At 41.0% G+C, this 21,982-nt stretch overlaps 1 protein-coding gene and 1 long non-coding RNA gene across 13 annotated transcripts in view; both read right to left on the bottom strand.

Moving 5' to 3' along the window:
• Window positions 1-21,982, bottom strand: part of MAGI1 (membrane associated guanylate kinase, WW and PDZ domain containing 1) — a 608,349-nt gene that overhangs the window by 458,389 nt on the left and 127,978 nt on the right. The window lies entirely within an intron of this gene.
• Window positions 316-21,982, bottom strand: part of LOC148108925 (uncharacterized) — a 32,296-nt gene continuing 10,629 nt past the window's right edge. The window contains exon 2 of the long non-coding RNA XR_015726642.1: window positions 316-21,840. This is a non-coding gene — a long non-coding RNA (uncharacterized LOC148108925). The remainder of the gene's footprint in view (window positions 21,841-21,982) is intronic.

Raw genomic sequence — 21,982 nt, 5'->3', positions numbered from 1 at the left:
ACAAAACGGATATATCTCACAAATATTATATTGAACAAGTTAAACCAGTCCAAGAAGAGTATATACTACGATTTTTGCTTATTTGAAATTCAAGAGCAGGCAAAAAAAAAAAAAAGTACAGTAATAGAAGGCAGCACAGCAGAGACCTCTTCAGAAAAAGAGAGCACTGAGTGGGAAGACGCACAAGGGAACCTGGGGGGCTGCTTCTAGATCTCGATGTGGGTGACAGCTACTCAAGAATATATAGGTTAAAATGTCACAAAGCTGTATTTAATATTAGTGCACTTTATGTATTTTATGTATTCTATTGCTCAAAAAAAAAAAAAACCAACAAGAACAAAAGGTAATAAAAATAAACTTCTTTCACTGCAGAGGTCTCCAGGGTTCTGGGGCAGTAGCCAAGATGGCGGGCTTTGGTGCTATTCAAGGAAAAGTGCTGCCTTGTCTCTTAGCTGAGACCTGAGACAACCTTGTTTGTGGAAATGGGAATGGTGTAGATCAGGGCACATCCAACGGGGTCACAGCCAAATTCATCTGCTGCTCTCCGCATCTCTTGGCCCCAAAGCGAGCTTTCAGGCCTGCAGAGATCTGCAGCAAAAACTGAAACAGCTCATTCACAGCTGGCTTGTTTGTGCTTATTCTAAAGCATGTTCTTTTGGTAGCCCTCAAAATTAATTCCGATTTCACATTTCCTGGCACATCCGATGGGTTTGAGTTGGTATATGATGATATTCCGGTTCTTGATCGTCCCCTTATCTGACCTGGAATGCATTTCTTCCAAGATGTTGATTCCCTCTGACAACAAAGGTTTCAGACAAAGGGGGTTGTTGGAACCATTCATTTGATTACCGGGCACAGTATTACATCAGTCACCCACATTTTGTAGGAGATAAGGACAGCATGACAGTATGTCAAAACCCCTCTAGATTTCATTTTCGACAAGGGTGCCAAGACAATTAAATGGGAAAAGAACAGTCTTTTCAATAAATGGTGCTGGGACACTTTCATATCTACATGCAGAAAGGACGAAGTTGGAACCTTTCCTGACACTAAACACAAAAGTTAACTCAGAATGTATCATAGATGTAAATATAAGACTTGAAACTGTAAAACTCTTGGGGGTGCCTGGCTGGCTCAGTTAGAACAGCGTGCCCCTCTTGATCTCAGGGTTGTGAGTGTGAGCCCCACACTGGGGGTAGAGATTACTTAAATAAATCAAACTTTTTTTAAAATGTGTAAAACCTGGGATACCTGGTTGGCTCAGTCAGTTAAGTGTCTGCCTTTAGCTCAGGTCATGATCCTAGGGTTCTGGGATTGAGCCCCGCATCGGGCTCCCTGCTCAGCCAAGAGCCTGCTTCTCCCTCTCCTTCTGCTGCTCCCGCCCCTGCTTGTGCTCTCTCGCTGGCTCTGTCAAATGAATAAAGTCTTAAAAAAAAAAAAAAAAACCTGAAAACTCTTGGAGGAGTAAATCTTCATGGCTGTGTGCTGGGCAAAGTCTTCTTAAGTGTGAACCTCAAGCACGAATACCAAACCAAAGTCACAGAAAGCTTTTGCAATGTGAACGAAACCATCACAAAAGTTAAAATATGCCTCCGCAGAATGGGACAAAATATTTGCAAGTTAAAAAACCAATAAGGGACCTGTATCCATAGCACACCAAGAACTGTTACAACTCAATCATAGAAATAACACAATTTAAAAATGGGGAAAGCATCTGAATAGATATTTCTCCAAAGAAGATACACAAATGGCCCAATATGCCCAGAAGACGCTCAAGATCCTTAACTCCCAGGGAAATGCAAACCAAAGCCACAGTGAGATCCCACTTCATACACTTGACATAGTAATACATGTTAACGGTGATGTGAAAAAATTGGATCCTTCATACCCCGCTGGTGAGAATGTAAAATAGTGCGGCTCCTTTGGAAAGCAGCCTGGCAATTCCTCCAAAAGTTAAACATAGAGTTCCCATAGGAACCAGCAATTCCGCTCCCCGGTAGATTCTGCCCACCAAAAAAAAAAAAAAAAATGAAAACATATGTCCACACAGAAACTTATACATAAATATTCATAGCAACAGTATTCATAAAAGCTCCAAAGTGGAAAACAACCAAAATGTCCACCAACTGATGAATGGATAAACAAAATGTCGACCTATATTGTGGGATGTTGTTTAGCCATCGAAAAGAATGAAGCACTGACACACGCCACAAGACGAGTGATTCTCATAAACATCACGCGGAGTCACGAAGCTCTCCACCGAGGACCTCAGACCGCAGATTCCACTTGCACGCAATATCCAGAACAAACAGATCTATAGAGACAGCTGGTTTGTCGCTGCCTAGGGCTGAGGTGGAGACGAGTCCTCATGAACAGGTACAGCTTTTATCTGTCAGATGATGAAAATGTTAAGTGAGACTTGGCTGCTGGTTACACAGTTCTGTGCGTATAGGAGAACAATGAACTATAAACTTTCGGTGGGTAAACGGTATGATATTTGAGTTATATCTCCACAGAGCTGTTACATATGTTTTCAAAAGAAAGAAATGAGGAAAGGGGAGAAGAAATGGCTATGACATTAAATAATAAAAAACAAAATAAAGGGGCGCCTGGGTGGCACAGCGGTTAAACGTCTGCCTTCGGCTCAGGGCGTGATCCCGGCGTTATGGGATCGAGCCCCACATCAGGCTCCTCCACTAGGAGCCTGCTTCTGCCTCTCCCACTCCCCCTGCTTGTGTTCCCTCTCTCGCTGGCTGTCTCTATCTCTGTCAAATAAATAAATAAAATCTTTAAAAAAAAAAACAAAATAAAAATCCCTACAGGCTACTGAGGTGGTATGAGCAGAAGATGATGACTTCAGGGGCGCCTGGGTGGCTCAGTCAGTTAAGCATCTGCCTTCAGATCAGGTCATGATCCCAGGGTTCTGGGATCGAGCCCCACATCGGGCTCCTTGGTCAGCAGGGAGGCTGCTTCTCTCTCAGCCTGCCGCTCCCGCTCCTTGAGCCCCTCTCTCTGACAAATAAATAAATAAAATATTTAAAAAAAAAAAAAAAGAAGAAGAAGAAGAAGAAGAAGACGATGACTTCAGTGAGTGGGGGCAAGGACCTAGGGCTGCCTCTCCCTCTCTGATCTGACCAGCCCAGTGACCTTGGGAAAGGCACATCTCCTCCAGGTCTCTTTGTGAAATGAAGGGTTATGTCTCACTTCTCCTCTACCTCTATTATTTCTCGATTCTTAAAAATGCATTACAGATTAGTGATCCTACTATAACATGATGAATAAGAGGAAAAAGATCAAGAGTAAGTAAAACTGATCGAACTCATACTTCATGCCACTGTCTTACAATACCAGCCCATTCGATTCCCCCAGGAACCCCCTGAGGGGCATAATACTATCCCCATTCCACAGATGAAGTACAGCAGGGAAGTGACAGGACACTTTGCCTTTCAAGGATATTATGAAGGGAAATTCCAGGATGACAACTGTGGAATGGCCATAGAAAGGACCCAGTCTGGCTTAGAGCAGGATGGAAAACAAGAGAGGACTCCAAGAACTGTTTTTCAAAAAAGGAACTGATGGACTCTCTGAGGGGCTTGGCTATGTTGGGAGCATTTTTCAGTTTTGCTGAGAAGTTTGGAGACACCTTGGAGATGGGCACAAAAAAAAATTAAGCAACAGGAAAAGCAAAACCTAGTATCATTAGTATCACAGAGACGATTATAGTATAATATGTGACTCAGCTGTGAATGTTTATCCAAAAATGCTGACATGCTGACACTGATGTGTTAGATATTAAAAAGACGGAGGAAAGAAAATGAGTTTTAAGTGGAGTGAGAAAATTAAATCCTCAACGTCCTTACTAGGGAAAAGAATAGGTAATGATAGATAATGCCCACATTTGAAACTGCAAGAAATAGAAACAAATGTGACTTCTAAATCTGGAGGGAAGTATGAGAAGAAACAGCTTATAGAGTTAATATGCTCCCTCTAAGGGGTCCTGTCAATGGGTGGGGAAGGTGATGGTGGGAGCTCATATGTTTTTTATAAATCAAAGTACTTTTTGACCTTCTTAAAATTATCTACATGTATTGCTTTTGACTCTTTAATAAAAATTAAAACCAAACAAAAAATCTTATCCAAGCTTGAGCTGGGATTCAAATGTTGGTCAAAGTCCAAAATCCAAGCCATGATCAACATATTCTGTGACCTCACCTATGGGACCTTGGCCCCCATGGAATTTATATAAAATGCTCTTGGAGAAGTCTTAGAAAACACCTTTACATATTAAGACATTTTTTACATAGTCACTGATAGGAGGTCCTTCATTCCACAAAAGAGATGGAATCTTCCGCTCAATTCCTACCAATACTTACCTGGGATGAGTAATACTAGTAATTAAGGCAGAGCCAGAAACACTGGCAGTGTCCCTGTACATATCAGTAGCTTTCAAAAGCCTGCAGATATTTTAATGTGTTTTTCTCTACTTCCACCCATGGGGACAGGTTCCCCAGAGACCACCTCAGCTGCTATCGAGCTGGAGAGCACGCCTCATCCTTGAAGAAAGTGCCTTAACTGTCAGGCATGGAATGAGTAAGGTGGAGAAATACTTTCCCAGCAAAACAGTCACCTGGATTTTTCAGTTAACTAATCTTCAGATGCTTTCTGGTCATCAGGAAAAAACCTAGTAACTTGTGAGAATAGAACAGCCCATACCAAAGCAGGACCCTGGTACATCACAAAGCCACTCCGGCTCTGGATGAAATCTTTAACCTAACAGAACAACCTTCTGACTTCATGTCAACAGTTTGGATGCAAGAATGTAGGTCCATCCTTTAGCTGCCCAAAATAAAGAAAAAATAATCATTCTCTCCAGTCTTCAAATAAGTGTTTATTATACCCCAAGATTAAAAGGAAGAAATACAAGTAAAGGACAAATCAGACCAGAGACAAAATGGATTGGTTTCCTCCCATGATTGCATATGACGTTTGTGACAGTTTAAATATTGCACTTTGCTTCAAGGCTGTCAGCCTGTTTACAAATAGCTCAGAGTATTTCTCCTCATCACAGCCCAAAAGAAGGCTGCCTGGATTGATTTAATGACCAGCTCTGACCAGAACCTGCCTCCAATGTATCTATGTAACAGGTGGGTGGTGGAAGGAGGAGCAAGAGGTGGGAATGTGTTTTCATTGGCTAGGTTCCTCTTCCAAGCTTCATCATTCCCCTTATCTGGGCAGCTTTCACCTGCTGCTGTTGCCAGAGCTCCTCCAGTTGGACACTGGAGTGATCAAGGTCTATACAGATCTGGCTTTGGAATGGCTTCCACGCCATCAATCCACCTTAAAAAGAAAAAGGAAAAAAAAAAAAAAAAAAAGCTCCTAAGTAAACAAGAGTATCCCCACCAGGCAGACCCACAGCCTAATTGGGGGTGAGTCAGCTCATCAATGCACTGGAGATTTTGGCTGAAACCTCGCTGAAACATTTCTCAACTTGTTGATGTTAAGCCAGAAATTAAGATGGAAGCACAGAAAGAATAGAAGCAATTTAAGTTCACGGGGAGTTCCAGGCTCAAAGCTAACCTCCCCCAAAGCAATCACTCTGCATTTGCTTTAAAGACTGTGAAACAGCAGACCCACCTCCAAAGGCAGCAGGCAGAATTTCAAGATAGGAGTCAAGGTTCTTTGCTGAGAGAAGTGGCGCCTACCTCCATTGGGGAAGAAGCAGGTGTCCTTAGTAAGTAAAACCCAGCTTTGTGATCATGTTATCACAGTCTGAATAAATATTACAATGCACTAAGGGACATCAGGCTCCAAGCTTCACATGTTCTAATAACGTTGGGCAACCAGACTGCCTGTGTCCCCATCCCAGTTCGCCTCCATGCAGGCTGTGTGTCTACAGGCAAAGTTCTCAACTCAGTCCTCAAAGTCATCTGTGAATTGGAAATAACCATGATTCCTACAGCTTAGTGGGGAGTTAAACTGTTGGAAGGAGATAACCTGGGTAAAACCTAGTACATATAAGAGTCAACACCATTTTATGCTTGTTATTATCACTCTTATTCCCATTTTCCAGATAATGAAACCAGCCTTAGAAGACATCACAAAGTTGTCTAAAGTTACACAGCTAGTGAGTGGCAGAACTGGGTCTAATGGATTCCAGAGCCCTTATTACAGCCTATCCTCTCCCCTAAACTCTTCCCCTTATCATTCCTAAGGATTGCTCCTATATGAGACCAGCCACTGGCTTGTCTATGCAATAAAAAAATCTTGGAAGAAAAAATTAAAATTCCCTTAAAAACCCAGATTGTAGTAACAATAATAGCAGTAGAAATGATTGTTTTTCTTGTTATTATCACCCTAGTAGTAAGTAGTCAGTGACCTAGGGCTTGCCACTGTGGGCTAAGGTGTATATATTAAACATCTCACACCTCCCCCGTTAGGAGAGACTCCCCATGTCACAAGGAGGCAAAAGCATCAGGAATTTGGAAGTGGTAGCAAAGAAAGAGCTGTGTGTTGGCAGGACAGTTATTAACAAGGAATACTGTTGAACGTTCCGAAAACAAGGGTCTTTAAGACAGATTCAGTGGAAGGACTGGCCAGCATATCAAATGCCCGTGTCATCTATAAGCATCACGCACCTCCCTTTTGAGGAGCTGAATGGTTGACCACCACAGATCCTTGCTAACACATCGCAGCTTTCAAGACAGGGGAGAAATGGCCTTGATTTTTCTCCGCTGGAGAAAATCACAACAAAGTCACTGCACTGAGGGTAACATCAAAGAAAGAGTTGTAACCTCCCAGACATAGAAAAAAAAGGTTTGAGACAGTCCTCTCGGCCAGGGACACATCTTCACAAAGCCACACCACTTTCAACTTGTACATTTTTCTGGGAAATAAAATGACTTTGGGTCTGATTTTAGTTCTTGATCTGCACCCTTACCTGTATAACAGCAAGGATTGAGTCTTGTTCACAGCTCTCAGCTCAGTATTTAGAACAATGCCCGCCACAAAATAGGCAGATAATAAATATTTGCTGAATGCATAAATCATTTATCTAAATCTCTTAACGGGCAAACACTAAGGACTCAGTAAATGGTGCCTGATTATCATTACTTTCTCTTTTTCTCTACAGAAAGATCAATGTATCTCTTTGGATCCCCACAATTTGCAAGTCTTAAACGCAAAGTTCATATTCAGTAAGTACTTCATGAATAAACAAAGAAAAAAAACATTTGCCACTATTTCACAAACAGATGCCTGCCATCCTAAATGAGGACTTAAATCAAACTAAAATCATACACACACAGAAACACACACAAACCCTGCAATTTACTGTGTATATATTGAACATTTCCTTCCTAGAGAAGACAAAAGAATCCACATAGTAGAAAAGGTAATTGACCAGTGACTTTTTTTTTTAACAACCTGGAAGCTCATCACTGTCATTCCTCTTTTCCACCCACAAAGCCAACTCCTTGAGGGCCAAGAGTGGAGAAGAGATAAATTCAAGACTGCAGCTTCCAGTTGGCCAGAAAAACAGGTGAATGCTAAGGCTGAGATTTTAATTTTAAAATTTATTACAAACTTCTTTTGAGGGAATGGCTAATAACATTTTAACAAAAAGGAGATGTTTCTTCCTTGCCTTTTTTTCTGTTATTTACTCACCCATGTTCCTATCTTCATTTAAAAAATTCATAGCATTTTATAACTCTAAACAATACCAAAGATTATCTAATGACCAAACTTCACATTTTAGCAATGGAGAAAAAGCAGAGAGTGGGAATTTCATGAGAACACAAAATTACACTGGGCATACTCACTGTTCTCAGAACATAGTATAATTAACACAACCTGACTTTGGATCTGGACAAGCCACTAACACCCTATAAAGAAGTGCAGTTTTGCCTCAGCTTCTGCCTTACTATTTTTTCATACCCCAGCTTCCACTTTTCCTCCAACTTGACATCCCTCCTAGGAATTCACGTACAAGAAGATCTTTCAGGGGCACCTGGGTGGCTCAGTTGGTTAAGCATCTGCCTTCAGCTCAGGTCATGATCTCGGGGTCCTGGGATCGAGCCTCACATCAGGCTCCCTGCTCAGTGGGGAGTCTGCTTCTCCCTCTGGCTCATGCTCTCCCGCCCCCAACCTCTCTCTGTCAAATAAACAAATAAGATAGGAGAAGAAGGAGGAGGAGGAGAGGGAGGCGAAGGAGGCAAAGGAGGTGAAGGAGAAGACGACGACGACGACGACGATGACGGCGGCGGCCTTTCAGCAGGTACAAGTTAACCAGGGTTCCCAATCCCACATGCAGGAAGTGATGAAGACCAAAGCCTTGCATCTAGATCAGTGGGTAAAAAACATGGTTGCTCGGGGCGCCTGGGTGGCACAGCGGTTAAGCGTCTGCCTTCGGCTCAGGCCGTGATCCCGGCGTTATGGGATCGAGCCCCACGTCAGGCTCCTCTGCTATGAGCCTGCTTCTTCCTCTCCTACTCCCTCTGCTGTGTTCCCTCTCTCGCTGGCTGTCTCTATCTCTGTCGAATAAATAAATAAAATCTTTAAAAAAAAAAAAAAAACATGGTTGCTCACCATCAGTATTCACCCAGATCAAGTAGGCCTGGCCCAACCTGATGAACCCTGATTTCTATGCCTGGAATGATCCAATGAGAGCTCAAGCATTTGTGGTCGCACTACACACTCAATGATATGAACACGTATCGCATCTATTTTATTTTTTTTAGTAGACCCATTGCCCAATGTGGGGCTTGAACTCATGACCCTGAGATCAAGAGTTGTATGTTCTACTGACTGAGCCAGCCGGGTGCCCCTCATCTACAAAACTAAAGCCAGATATACCCTAAAACATGTCCCCAGTCAACAGGCCACAGAGAGGACAATGACATCTTCCCAATTCCTCACTGGCATTTTCTCTGGTTCCCAGAAAGAAAGGAAGCAACAAAAAAGCACATTTCTCATATGAATGAGTGATCAAGGACAAAGTGGCATCCATAGTATTCTAGAGGTTTAGGGAAGAAAGAGTCGTTCAAGGTCACGTGCAACGCCTTTCTATGAAGTCCAGAGCAGTGAGCTCCTACTACTAAGCTTCTACTTCGTGCACTGAGGATGTAACAATGACAAAGACAAAACTGAACTTATACCAATGCAGTCTTCACTCTTAAAAGGGAAAAGTCACATCAAAGAATTATTCAAATACTGATGGGTGGTATGGAATCACGCGGTGAAAAATGTACTGTATTTAAGTGGGTAGAAATGCTTGCAGTATGCAAGAACTAAGGGCAACACCCCTCATAAGAGGTTCTCCATATGGACGTGCACATTTGGGAACATTTCAAATGTTTTGTATGCAGCAGAATGTATTCAACCCAAAGAGTTTGATGACCATGACTCCACCAAGAAAGGTATGTTTGAGGCAGTAGAGTCAGCAGCAAAGCTTCAAAGTCAAGCTTTGACCTTTTGGTGACCAAAAGAGGAAAGAAGAAACTGCAGTGAGATTTTAGAGGAAATTTTTAAAGAACAAGACGGAAGTCAAATGAGGAAGGATCAGAGTACTGAATATGCATACTGTTCCCCCCAGGAGACGGTTTGTGCTGAGATCTAAACTATGACTACGACGCGGGTAGGTGGGTTGAGGAGGATGTGAGCCGGAAAAGCTGCGGATCCTCCCAGGACTAAGGAACAGCAGGTTTATGTCAAACCTGAAGTCAGGATTACAAATAACAAGCACACCGTAGGTGTCTAATAGTTGTGAAAGAAACCAATTTTTAGTTTCCTTCACCACTCTGCTCCACATACAGTGGCCTGGCGCTGCCTGGCAGACGTGTCAGTACCTCCCAGACACCATTCCAAACAGTCTCCCAGGAAGCAATACATAGAAATGTTAAATCACTCCCTTGTCGTAAAGGACAAGATGATCTCAGGGTAGAAACTGCACAGAAGGATTTAGGGAACTTGGGTTTTAATGCCGGTTTTGTTGCTCATTTACCACGTGGCCTTTGGCAAGTTGATAAACAGCCTTCTGTCTTCATTTCTCTGTCTATAAAATGATTATCCAGAATGACCCTGTTTTGTAAAGACATTGGAATTTTATGAGATCTGCCAGGATGTACCAGTGAATCTGCTTGAAAGTGATTCAGTAATATACTTCATTAAAAAGACTGTTTAAGGGGCACCTGGGTGGCTCAGTCGGTCAAGCGTCTGCCTTTGGCTCAGGTCATGATCCCAGGGTCCTGGGATTGAGCCCTGCATCTGGCTCCCTGCTGAGCAGGGAGCCTGCTTCTCCTTCTCCCTCCATCTCCTGGCTTGTGCTCTTACTCTCTCTCTCTCTGTCAAATAAATAAATAAAAATTTTTTTTTAAAAAATTGTTTGAGTACTCAAAAGTTGCTCGATCTGTTGATGTAGGGGAATTTTATTCCAAGAGATCATGTCTTTTTTTTTTTCTAAGTAGTATGGAATTTCTGCTACAGCATTTACATTAATTGGAAAAATAATACATGGCCAAATTCTCAAGCCATGCAACAATTGAAAAATTGAAAGTAACACACTACTGGCCCAGTGACCATGACCCCATGCTTCAGAACTTCGGACTACAATGGTAACAGGGGAAGCAGAGAGCTATGCTCTGGAAATGGAAGACTGCACTTCGGATCTGTCCTCCACCACCTTACCAGCTAAGTAGCATGATTTGTGGGCCTTAACCATTCCAAGACACACCGTCCCCATGTAGATTATGGAGCTCAAGACTGCCTTAGCTGACAACTGTTGCAGACAATTTCATGATATATTAACAAAACTTAGCACAGCACATGGCTCATCCCAGATGTTCAACAAGTGGTAATTAATTTAACCTTAGAAATGAAAACAAGGTAAGCTACCTTGAGAACCTATGACTGTTGATTCAGTACCCATCATATGCATACATCTCACTGTGCCAGGAACCATTGTCAAGACAAAGAAGAATATTCAAAACCCCCCAACATGCATTAACTCATTGAATTCTCCCAATACCCATATGAGTACTATTATTATCTCCCATTTTATCATTTACCTGAAGGAACATCTGGTCAACCCTGGCAGTCAAGGCCCAGAGCCTGTGCTCTTGACCACTATCCTATAATGGCCCTCCATAGAAAAAGGTAGTCCTTCTATATTATTGAGCATGAGAATACTATAATCAAAGTAGTTTCTTGGGAAAATTATTTTGATCCTATTAACAAAACTACTTAAAAGGAGGATACTAAAATCAGAAAGTTCTATTAACAAAGCTACTTATAAGGAGAATACTAAAATAAGTTAAACCCAGTAAAGACATCGAGAAGAAAGGGAAGGTAATAGCAAAGAAAATAAACATGAGTAGTATCAACCTTTCCTAAAACTTACCAGTTTCAGACACATAATGTAAATCATGTGGGGAAATCAAGTCTAGCTATCTTTTGGGAAAGCTGGCTCCTCTGACCAACATACAATCAAAAGTGTTCTATTAAAAGGCTTCCTCCAAGAACACGGAAGTAGAGGAAGGAGGCAGGGAATAAAGCTGTTCTTCTTGGCCAACGGTTGTGAAAAGCCCTTTAACAATATGAACATGACATTGTCTCTAATGTGTACTGAAGAATTCAGAAGCACCGAAAATCTAATCCAGGTGGTCTGGTTGTGATTCTAGGAAGATAGATTCGGCATGTAATAAACTCGTTTTACATTTGTAGTAAAACTCATTAAATGACTGTACCTAGCCTTAAGAAGTCTAGGTATACAGGAGAAGGTGTTCTCAAATTTATGGTGGAGGGCTTCAGCTCCTGATGTCTGAATTCACCTGGGTACTTTTTCTAACAAGTCAGCTAGGTGACGGAGGAAAATTCTTTTCCTCACCTACATAGACAGTGGTCAAAAGTCACGAGGGCCTCTGGAAACTAAGCAAAGGAAAGTGCCAGAGCTTAGCAGTACCATCCAGGCACTGTCAAGAGGAGATCATGTTTCAATCATGGATCATACAACTAACTCACCCCAATCACCAAGCAATTTTCCGTTGGAGAAAATCATCACTTCCTACCTTGCCTTGCCAACAAAAAATGAATGCATTCAAATGCTACAATAAGCATTCTATCCTGATGGTTGAGATTTACTGTTGTTTTTTAATAAATCCATAGAGGATCATTCTAATTTGTGCGTCATTCTCTGTGAGGTGAATTAATGTGCGTTTGCTCCTGGCACTTGGGTAAATAACCTTGGGAAGCCCGATGGCTGCTATACAAGCTTCCCTTAAACCATCCCGACGTGTACATTTCAGATAGGTTTTGTTAGCAACAGCAACCAACTCTAGCTAACTTAACCAAAAAAAAAGAAAAAGAAGTTTATAATGTGACCACAAAATAAAAGAAAAAGCTGAAGAAACAGACTTAGAAAGGACAGGAACCAAAGTAACTCTAAAGGTCAAGGCACCAAGAGCTACCAGTCTTTTCTTACCTCCGAGTGAACAGTTTTGACATCACTCGGTTCCACATTCAACTTCAGGAAGAGTGTGTCTGATGGGCTTAAATTACGTGTTCTCCTATTGCTAGACACAGAAACTTGGTTGACCAAGCCATTAAGACTGAAAGATATTAAGCTGTGTAAGTTATTTATATTTTTTGGATATTAACCCCTTATTGGATATAAGATTTGCAAATATCTTCTCCCACTACGTAGGTTGCCTTTTTGTTCTGTTGATGGTTTCCTTCAGCACGCAAAAACTTTCTAGTTTGATGTAATCCCATTTGTTTATTAGCTCAGTGCAATGTTATTTACAATAGCCAAGATATGGAAGCAACCTAAGTCCAACAACAGATGAACGGATAAAGAAAATGTGGGATGTGTGTGTATATATACATACATATACAATAGAGTCTTACTCAGCCATACAAAGGAATGAACTCTTGCCATTTGTGACCACATCAATGGACCCAGAGGGTATTATGCTATGTGAAATATGTCCGACGGAGAAAGGCAAATGCCATATGATTTCACTTACATGTGGAATCTAAGAACGACAAACAAAGCAAAACTCATAAATAATACGGAACAGAGGGGAGGGGTTTGGGGTGGGCAAAAATGGTAAAGAAGATTAAGAAACACAGTTATAAAATAAAGTAAAATAAAATAAAATAAAATAAAATAAATAAGTCATGGGGACATAATGTAGAACACGGGGAATGTAGCCAATAATACTATATAACTTTGTATGGTGACAGACGGTGACTAGACATTTATGAGGATCATCATGTAATGTAGAAAAATATCAAATCTCTATGATATACACCTGAAACTAATAGAATATTGTAAGACAATTGTCCTCAATTTAAAAAAAAAAAAAAAGATGGAGAGATTTTCCCCACTTGAGAAAATCAGGGAATGGGAGGAAAAGGAAAAGAAGGAAGGGAAAGAAAGAAAGAGAAAACGAGAAGAAAAAAATGTGTGCTGAGCCCCTCCAGGCAGAAAACGCACACGTGCATATCTCACAAGCAATCCGGTAGCCCACACCAGCAAATTACACAACTGTTTCTCTTCCCAATTTCTGTACCATCCCAGTCCCTTAGAGGTTCGACTTCTAAGAAAAAGGTTGAAGTCCAGGTCTAGAAGTGGACTCTCATGAGAAGAGCGCAGTGAAAACACATATATTAAAAATGAGCCAAAAGGTCTGCAAAAACCATTTAAAAGAAAAGATTCAAGTATTTCATTACACAATCTTTATTGTACTTGCATTTTGTGTTACCTAAACAAGTTGTAGACAGTGTTTCGAAAAACACACTCATGCAGAAGATGCACTAGCAACCTCTTGCCTAAAAGAAGTAAAATCAAGTAATTGTGAAATGAGGACGTCTAGAATGGAGAGTATCTCTTTTACGAGTGGGTTGGGTCATAGCAAGGAAGAACTTAATACACGTTAGATAAATAATTCTTTGCAACAATTATAACAAAGACTTCATTTTGGAATTCCACTGAAACGGGCAATTTGCTCTAAGATTCTATTTCTGAAAGACCACCCAGTTTAAGCGGAATGTGTCAATTACTGAATTACTAATATCCGCATTTTTCAAAAGATATTCTTTGAGAGTTGTTGCTTTCAACGCTAGCGTCAGAAAATCCAGTCGTGAGACAAATTACATTCCAGGACTGCCACTGTTCTAACCCTCTCCCTGTCTCCCACCCTCAGACACAACAAAAAAGGCTACCCACCACCAGAGGAACAAGGGATGATGTTGGGTTTTGTGCACACATGAAGGGCACTTGGTTAAATGTGACTCCCCAAATAAACTGGTGGGGCCAGTACATTTCCTGTTCATCAGGAAGAAATAAGCTTTTCAGTCTGAATTCCCCAGTCTACCAAAAAGGAAGAAGAAAAGAATTCTTACAGAATTGTGCCCTGAACAGGCAAAGAGAGAGAAAACGACAGAGAGACAGCGAGAAAGAGAGAGAGAGAGAAATTCTAGGAGAAAAGTAAGATAGAGAAAAGAATAAGAATGAAAAGAGGAGGACAGAGAAACGACACCAACCAAACACTATATTAAAGAGCTCTAAAGGTGATGGTCAACTAATGCGATTGTGACTTCACAATGTAACAGAAAAAAATACACACCCAAGTTAAGCCTACCATCCAACTCTCCCCACGGCCCTGCCATCTGCTGCCTATCCTTAGATACAACAGGGAGCTAATGACCCAAAATAGAGAATATGAGGTATCTAGGCACAAACTCATTACCAACATGAATGAATAAATTATACCTATACATAGAGTGGGGAAAATAGAGAACTTGTCTACACTACCACGTAGGAACACAAAAAGTGGGTAAACAATAAATAAAAGTACTTTCCTCAAATACAAAAGGACATAGACCTAAAGTTCAGAATTTAAAAAAAATGTAAAGATTTATTTATTTATTTGAGAAAGAGCAAGCCCGGGGGTAGGGGCAAAAAGAGAAGGAGAAAGAAACTCAAGCAGACTCCACCCTGAGCAGAGAGCCCCACACAGGGCTCGACCCCATGACCTCGAGATCACAACCTGAGCCAAACCCAAGAGCTGGGTACTCAACCAACTATGCCACCCAGGTGCCCCCGGGATAAAATTTACAAGGAGAAAATGTGAGACAACTTAAATCAATTCCCTGACTAATAAAATACTGAACTATCAAACAACTAATCTTGCTACCCAATTAACAAATATGTAAGTAGGGGCGCCTGGGTGGCACAGCGGTTAAGCGTCTGCCTTCGGCTCAGGGCGTGATCCCGGTGTTGTGGGATGGAGCCCCACATCAGGCTCCTCTGCTATGAGCCTGCTTCTTCCTCTCCCACTCCCCCTGCTTGTGTTCCCTCTCTCGCTGGCTGTCTCTCTCTCTGTCAAATAAATAAATAAAATCTTAAAAAAAAAAAAAAAAACATATGTAAGTAAAAGACAAAACTCCCGAGGTGGCCAGAATATGAGGAAATTTGTATTAACAAGATGTGTAACAAGAACTTTAAAATAGTATAAATCCCAACACCAAGCAACTCTGCAGGCAACAGCACTTGTCTCGGGAAATATTCAAATAGATAACATGATATATACACAAAGATATTCATCACAGCATTGTTTACAAAAGCAGAAGTTCAGACACAACCTAAGTATTCAACCAGAGAACTAAGTAACTCAATCATAACACAAATATCGGGGTAGTGGTACAAAATGGTATTTCACATGCATTGTAAACATCATTCCTTATCAAATCTAGATCATGAGGGAAAAAATTCATGCTCATTATGAGTTAAAATCTATGGGACAAACGTTCATACAACTGTAGGTGGCATCTGCAGATGTATGTATGTAAACATTTATACATAGACATTCATCTGTATAATGCTATTTAAAAATCAAGCGTATGGTATCATAGCTTTGTTTAGATTTTCTAACTATAGGAAACGAGTTAGATCAGTTAAAGCAAAAATAACTTAACAAGGATAATGTGCTGTACCTCCAAAAAGGTTAGAACTGTAATGCGCCTACCTTTCTTTAGATGGAGAAAGGAACTATTATAGTCCAATCTCCCTGTTTTATGGAGTTCCATTACCAAATAAAGCCTTGCTTCACACCTGTTCTGCAGAGAATATTCATATGTAAGGGACCCATTATTAGCAAAATCACACGACACAACGTACTTTTTGTCAATCAAACTACATGAATCAAGGAAAATATTTGAATGGAAAACGACTCTTTCCCAATTGGATTTGGTACAGCAATGGGATTTTCACTTCGTCTCAAAAAAGCGTCTATGTCTCAAGCTTCCTTTTAAGCAAAATGATAGTCGTACTCTTCAGCAAAGACTGAATTGCCTCCGAAAATGCATCCTCCCCTTCCTCCAAATTCTCAGCTGAGCATATGGTGGCCCTGATTACAGCACTGCATCTGGTTATGGCCATAGGAATAAGGTCTGGCTAATGAGATGTGAGCAGAAGTGAGTATGCAATTTCCAAGACATGTCAGTGAAGACAACAGACCTGCCCTCCCCTTGTCCCTTTCCCACTAACAGGAATGCCAAGGAAAATGGCATAATGGCGGAATAATTAGGGTGGAACGCAAGTACCCATCCCCTCAAACCCACATTGGCCCTGGACTATTCTAGGGCTGGATTGTCATGTGAGACAGAAATGAACCTGTATGATAGGGAGGCCACTGTGATTTGGTGGCATCTGCTAATGTATTTTAGCTGATACGCAGAACACTTGAATATAGTTGAACTAGGCAGCTATTTAATTTCTCCAACCTGATCTTCTGCACCTCTTCCTCCAAAACCGTTTCAGAATGGGAATATGTCACTTGTCACTTCTGAAACATTTAAGAAAACAGAGTACCTGGTTAACGTCCAGGGCTTCTGTGTAAACACATAAAGTACTAGGGGTAGTTACAATAAAATGTTGATAAAGGAGAGTCTGATTTGGATGCAAGATTTTAGATTTTCAGACAGAAGTAAAATAAACACATCTGCCATCTAGGTAAAAAAAATTCCGAAGATTGGGGCGCCTGGGTGGCTCAGTCGTTAAGTGTCTGCCTTCGGCTCAGGGCGTGATCCCGGAGTTCTGGGATCGAGCCCAACATCAGGCTCCTCCGTTGGAAGCCTGCTTCTTCCTCTCCCACTCCCCCTGCTTGTGTTCCCTCTCACGCTGGCTGTCTCTATCTCTGTCAAATAAATAAATAAAATCTTAAAAAAAAAAAAATTCCGAAGATCATATGCATATTTTATATAGGTAGAAAGATGGAAAAAATATATCTCGGATTGGCTATCTCTGGAGGATAGGAATTGGGGGTTAGGGACAGAGGAAGATCACAAAGAAAATGTAATTTTCTTCCCAACTCTTGATTTTGGCTCAGGTCATCTCAGGGTCATGGGATGGAGCCCCCAGTGGGCTCCACGCTCAGCGGGGAGTCTGCTTGTTCTTCTCCCTCTGCCGCAACACCCCCACCCTACACCCACCTGCACGTGTGCGTGCGCGCACACACACACACACACACACACACACTCTCTCTCTCTCACTCAAATAAATAAATAAAATCCAAAAAGAGAGGGAAAAAACTACAAAAATAAAGCATATATTACAACACTATAACTTACACTGGAACAGAAAAAGGCAAAGGCAGGAGAAGGCAATGGAATAGCCATCCACGAATAAAATGGCGGCCTTCTGAATTCAAGGAAGTAAATTCATAAAAGTGTCACCTCTGCTACATATAAAAAATGACAGCACACCACAAACCTTAAATCTATTTCTTTAACTTCCTTGCCTTTAAAGGATAACACAATTGCTCTCAGAAGCAGGAAACAGAAAAAGAAAGAAAGAAAGAAAGAAAGAAAGAAAGAAAGAAAGAAAGAAAGAAAGAAAGAAAGAAAGAAAGAAAGAGAAAATTAATGAAACATTAAATAGAAAAATAAACACCCTAGGTCTGGTTCGGACATTCATAAACTCATCATCACAAGCCACCACTGGGCATCTGAGGCCCGGTAATGTCCAACTGGGTGTTCAGGCAGTTCTTCTTTGAGCCTCAATCGATGTCTGAAGGCTCCCAAGACCTCCTGAGAATGTGTTGGGTCGCCTGTCAGCACACCTGGGCAGGGATGTATCATTCACTGCAAAGTAGTTCTTGCTACCTAAGAACCGCAGAGCTATACTACACGGAAGGACGATGCACATCCCACATCGACGTCCATACACTGGAAGTCGGCATACAGCAGAGCCTGTATGATACAGCGCCAATATCGGACTACATCATCCAGGCCACGAAGAGTTCCGTAGAGCATCTCGTACTGCAGGAAGAACATGCCATCAAACCAGCACTGCTTTAGATCAGCAACACCCAACTTTTATAAAAGGTACCCAGTTAATTAGAGAAATCACATTCTCGTTACTGTAAAAACAATTCCCACTACCCAACCTCGTGGTAAAAGAAAAGCCACATAACTGTGTGTAAAATAGTCAATTTGAAGCTTCCTTAGAAAAAAAAGGGCTCCTCACCTTCATGGAACTTATCATCTAAAGAGGCATATTAAGCATCTAGAAGCCATCTCAACAATTTTACAAAAGCCCCAGGTATTTGAACAGAGGTGGAGAAAGGAAAAACTCTATCTTTGATCTCCAGATCAAAGGCAAGTGTGGAGCATACAGCAGGAACTAAGTAAATGTCTAATGCAGGCAATGAAAGTATTCAAGAGACCCATTATAACCCTCAAGATCCAAATGAACTTTTATGAGGCTAAGTTGAGAAGAAAAAAAAAATGGGTGTACATCATGAGTTACTATGGACAGAAGTGAAGAAAATAAAATTATTCGAATAGTAAATAGAAAAATGCAGCTTATGAAATCAGTTTTAGAAACAACAAACCAGAACACTGATTCACAAGTCTTAAATGCATATACACACACACGCAGATAATACATTTTAAAATGCTAAAACAATATTCTTGATGATTAAAAAAACCCTCAAAAATTAAATACTGATTATAAAGAACTAAAAGCCTTTAATCAGCCCATCTAAAAGAAACAAGAAGGCATAAAAATTGTCCAAGATGCTCAAGATATTCCGATCGAAAGCTCCCATAAACTGAAGGTCACAAAATCTGATGGGATACCATTATTTCAAAGGGTGTGGGATTCTATTTGTACACCAAGAATTATTTGTATACTAAAAAAAATGTAATTAAAAGGTAAGTATTAGACACACATACATACACATGCATGCATACACACACACATACGTACACACTTGCGCAAGTGTGACATAGACAAGGCATTACCAGATTTCACAGCTGTTTTCCAAAACTAACAGATCCTGAAAGTACAAGTAATATTAACTAATACTAAGTGTCTGAAATTTTTTGAGATACAGACTCTAAAAGACTGGGAACCACCACACGTACCCGGAGGGGTCTTTCAGCTGACCTAGATAATACAACGCCTGATAGATGGAGCCAGTGATTAACCTATCCCTAGGTCAGAGTTAGAGGGCTCAGTTAGCTATGGCCACAATCATCGAATATGTATTGGAAAATGTGTGAAAGCAGAGGAGAAAGATCCATCAATTTAAAAAGGCAAGAACTCTCTTTCGTTGCTGTGTTTTTAGCGGTCCAGTGGGTGCTGCAGGCTGGGAATCAGCACAGACCTTCCTCTTCTGGGCTTGGCAATATACACTCATTATTTTCAGCCCAGGGTCCTAATTTTCTGTCCTCTTAGCTATTCAGCTACCCAATGAGCCATAGTGATAACTACTCTTGCATACCATTAGTGACTTCCAGCAAATTCTAAACTTAACGCCAAACAACCTTTAAACATATGTGATGCAGAGGAGTAACACTATGGGTCAAAAAAAAACACTGGTGGACTCTTCATTTTTGTGACTATGGCCCTGGAATTCACAGAATAGGCAACATTCTATTGCCTTTATGATGAAGGGGAATATAATTCAAAAGTCACTCCATAGGGGCGCCTGGGTGGCACAGCAGTTAAGCGTCTGCCTTCAGCTCAGGGCGTGATCCCGGCGTTATGGGATCGAGCCCCATATCAGGCTCCTCCGCTATGAGCCTGCTTCTTCCTCTCCCACTCCCCCTGCTTGTGCTCCCTCTCTCGCTGGCTGTCTCTATCTCTGTCAAGTAAATAAATAAATAAATAATCTTTAAAAAAAGAAAAAAGAAAAAAAAAGTCACTCCATAGCAAGTATTGGAATATCACCTCTCTGAATTTCATCTTGTTTAAGCAAGTATATAAAACGCTGTTGTGAATAATCTAACAAGTGGGTGAGCCAGATATCAATCACAAAAGTTACCGATGAGCTAGGACTTAAAAATACGAAATTGAGAAGGGTAACTTTAATGATGAAACAGCAACATACTATCAATGCCAGCACACATGTAAGATAACAGGTCAATCACAGTTGCTGGAACTAAGGAAGTAATTAAGATTTGTGCTACAGGGGCGCCTGGGTGGCACAGCGGTTAAGCGTCTGCCCTCGGCTCAGGGCGTGATCCCGGCGCTATGGGATCGAGCCCCACATCAGGCTCCTCTGCTATGAGCCTGCTTCTTCCTCTCCCACTCCCCCTGCTTGTGTTCCCTCTCTCGCTGGCTGTCTCTATCTCTGTCAAATAAATAAATAAAATCTTTAAAAAAAAAAAAAGATTTGTGCTACAAAGTTGTTCACAGACGTTTTGGAAAACCCTGATGTTCAACAATACAGGATTGTTTGAATAACATATGAAATAATCCACAGAATGAAGTCCTACATAACGATAAAAACTATGCTGTAGAAGTTTATATACTGACAGGAAAGATGGTCATGCATTATAAAACAAAAAAGCAAGCTGGAACCCAGGACCTAAGGAATAAACCATTTTTGTTTAAAAGTAAACGAACCCACGTTCATGGATGCTCATTACACATCGATTTAAAAACACTGAAAAGCAATGTATTGCCACACCAGCATTTCTCAAAGTCAACTCCAGGAATACCAGTTTGCTGGTACCTTAATAAAGGCTTAAATGGGGAAGAGAGACAGGGCTAGAAGGCCCCTGGTCGGATGCTAGCGAATGAGTATTTAGGCTTTCTAGAACATACGCAGCATTTTCAAAAACTGTTCACCCAGAATTCTTCTGAGGAATATCTTGCTAGGATAATAATAAGGAGCATGCTTTCTTAAATGCTGAAACAAAATGTTCACACTGATCTTTACTGAGTAGTAAAATACGAGATAATTGTAGTTTTGTCTATCAACTTCTATCACTTTTGTAATAATAAAAAATTAGGCACATTATTTTTTTTAATGACTACAAAAACCTCTGAAACAAAACTGTAAGACTGATTAATTCCTAACTTGTAATAAAACAAGTTCATTGTTTTATTACAGTTCTAGTTCATTACTAGAAGAATGAACAAAAACGTGTGAAGGGTTAATAAACTCACATTGGCATTAAAGTATCTTTTACTACCCATTTTCCTAGTAATACACTGTCAATAAAACATAAAATTTTGAATAATTCAAACTAACCCATTCACATTTCTTTTTTTTTTTTAGATTTATTTATTTATTTCAGAGAGAGAGAGAGTACACAAGGGGGCGAGGAGAGGGAGAGAGGAAGCAGACTCCCCACTGAACAGGGAGCCACACATGGGGCTCTAATCCCAGGACCCCCAAGATCATGAACCAAGTCTGACACTTAAGTGACTGAGCTCCCCCAGGCACCTGTCCCATTTACATTTCTTAATAACTTAGTGGAAGACTATGAGAAATACCTCCCTGAATTTCGAACAATAAGTCAGAAAAAAAAAATCAGAAAAACAGTAACCTCGGGGCGCCTGGGTGGCACAGCGGTTAAGCGTCTGCCTTCGGCTCAGGGCGTGATCCCGGCGTTACGGGATCGAGCCCCACATCAGGCTCTTCTGCTATGAGCCTGCTTCTTCCTCTCCCACTCCCCTGCTGTGTTCCCT

This window comes from Ursus americanus, chromosome 14 (genome assembly GCF_024610735.1).
Source record: "Ursus americanus isolate L20-20 chromosome 14, mUrsAme1.1.p, whole genome shotgun sequence".
In the NCBI taxonomy this organism is placed as follows: Eukaryota; Metazoa; Chordata; class Mammalia; order Carnivora; family Ursidae; genus Ursus; species Ursus americanus.
Note: the sequence above shows the minus strand (reverse complement) of the source record. Positions and strands in the feature narration are given on the sequence as shown.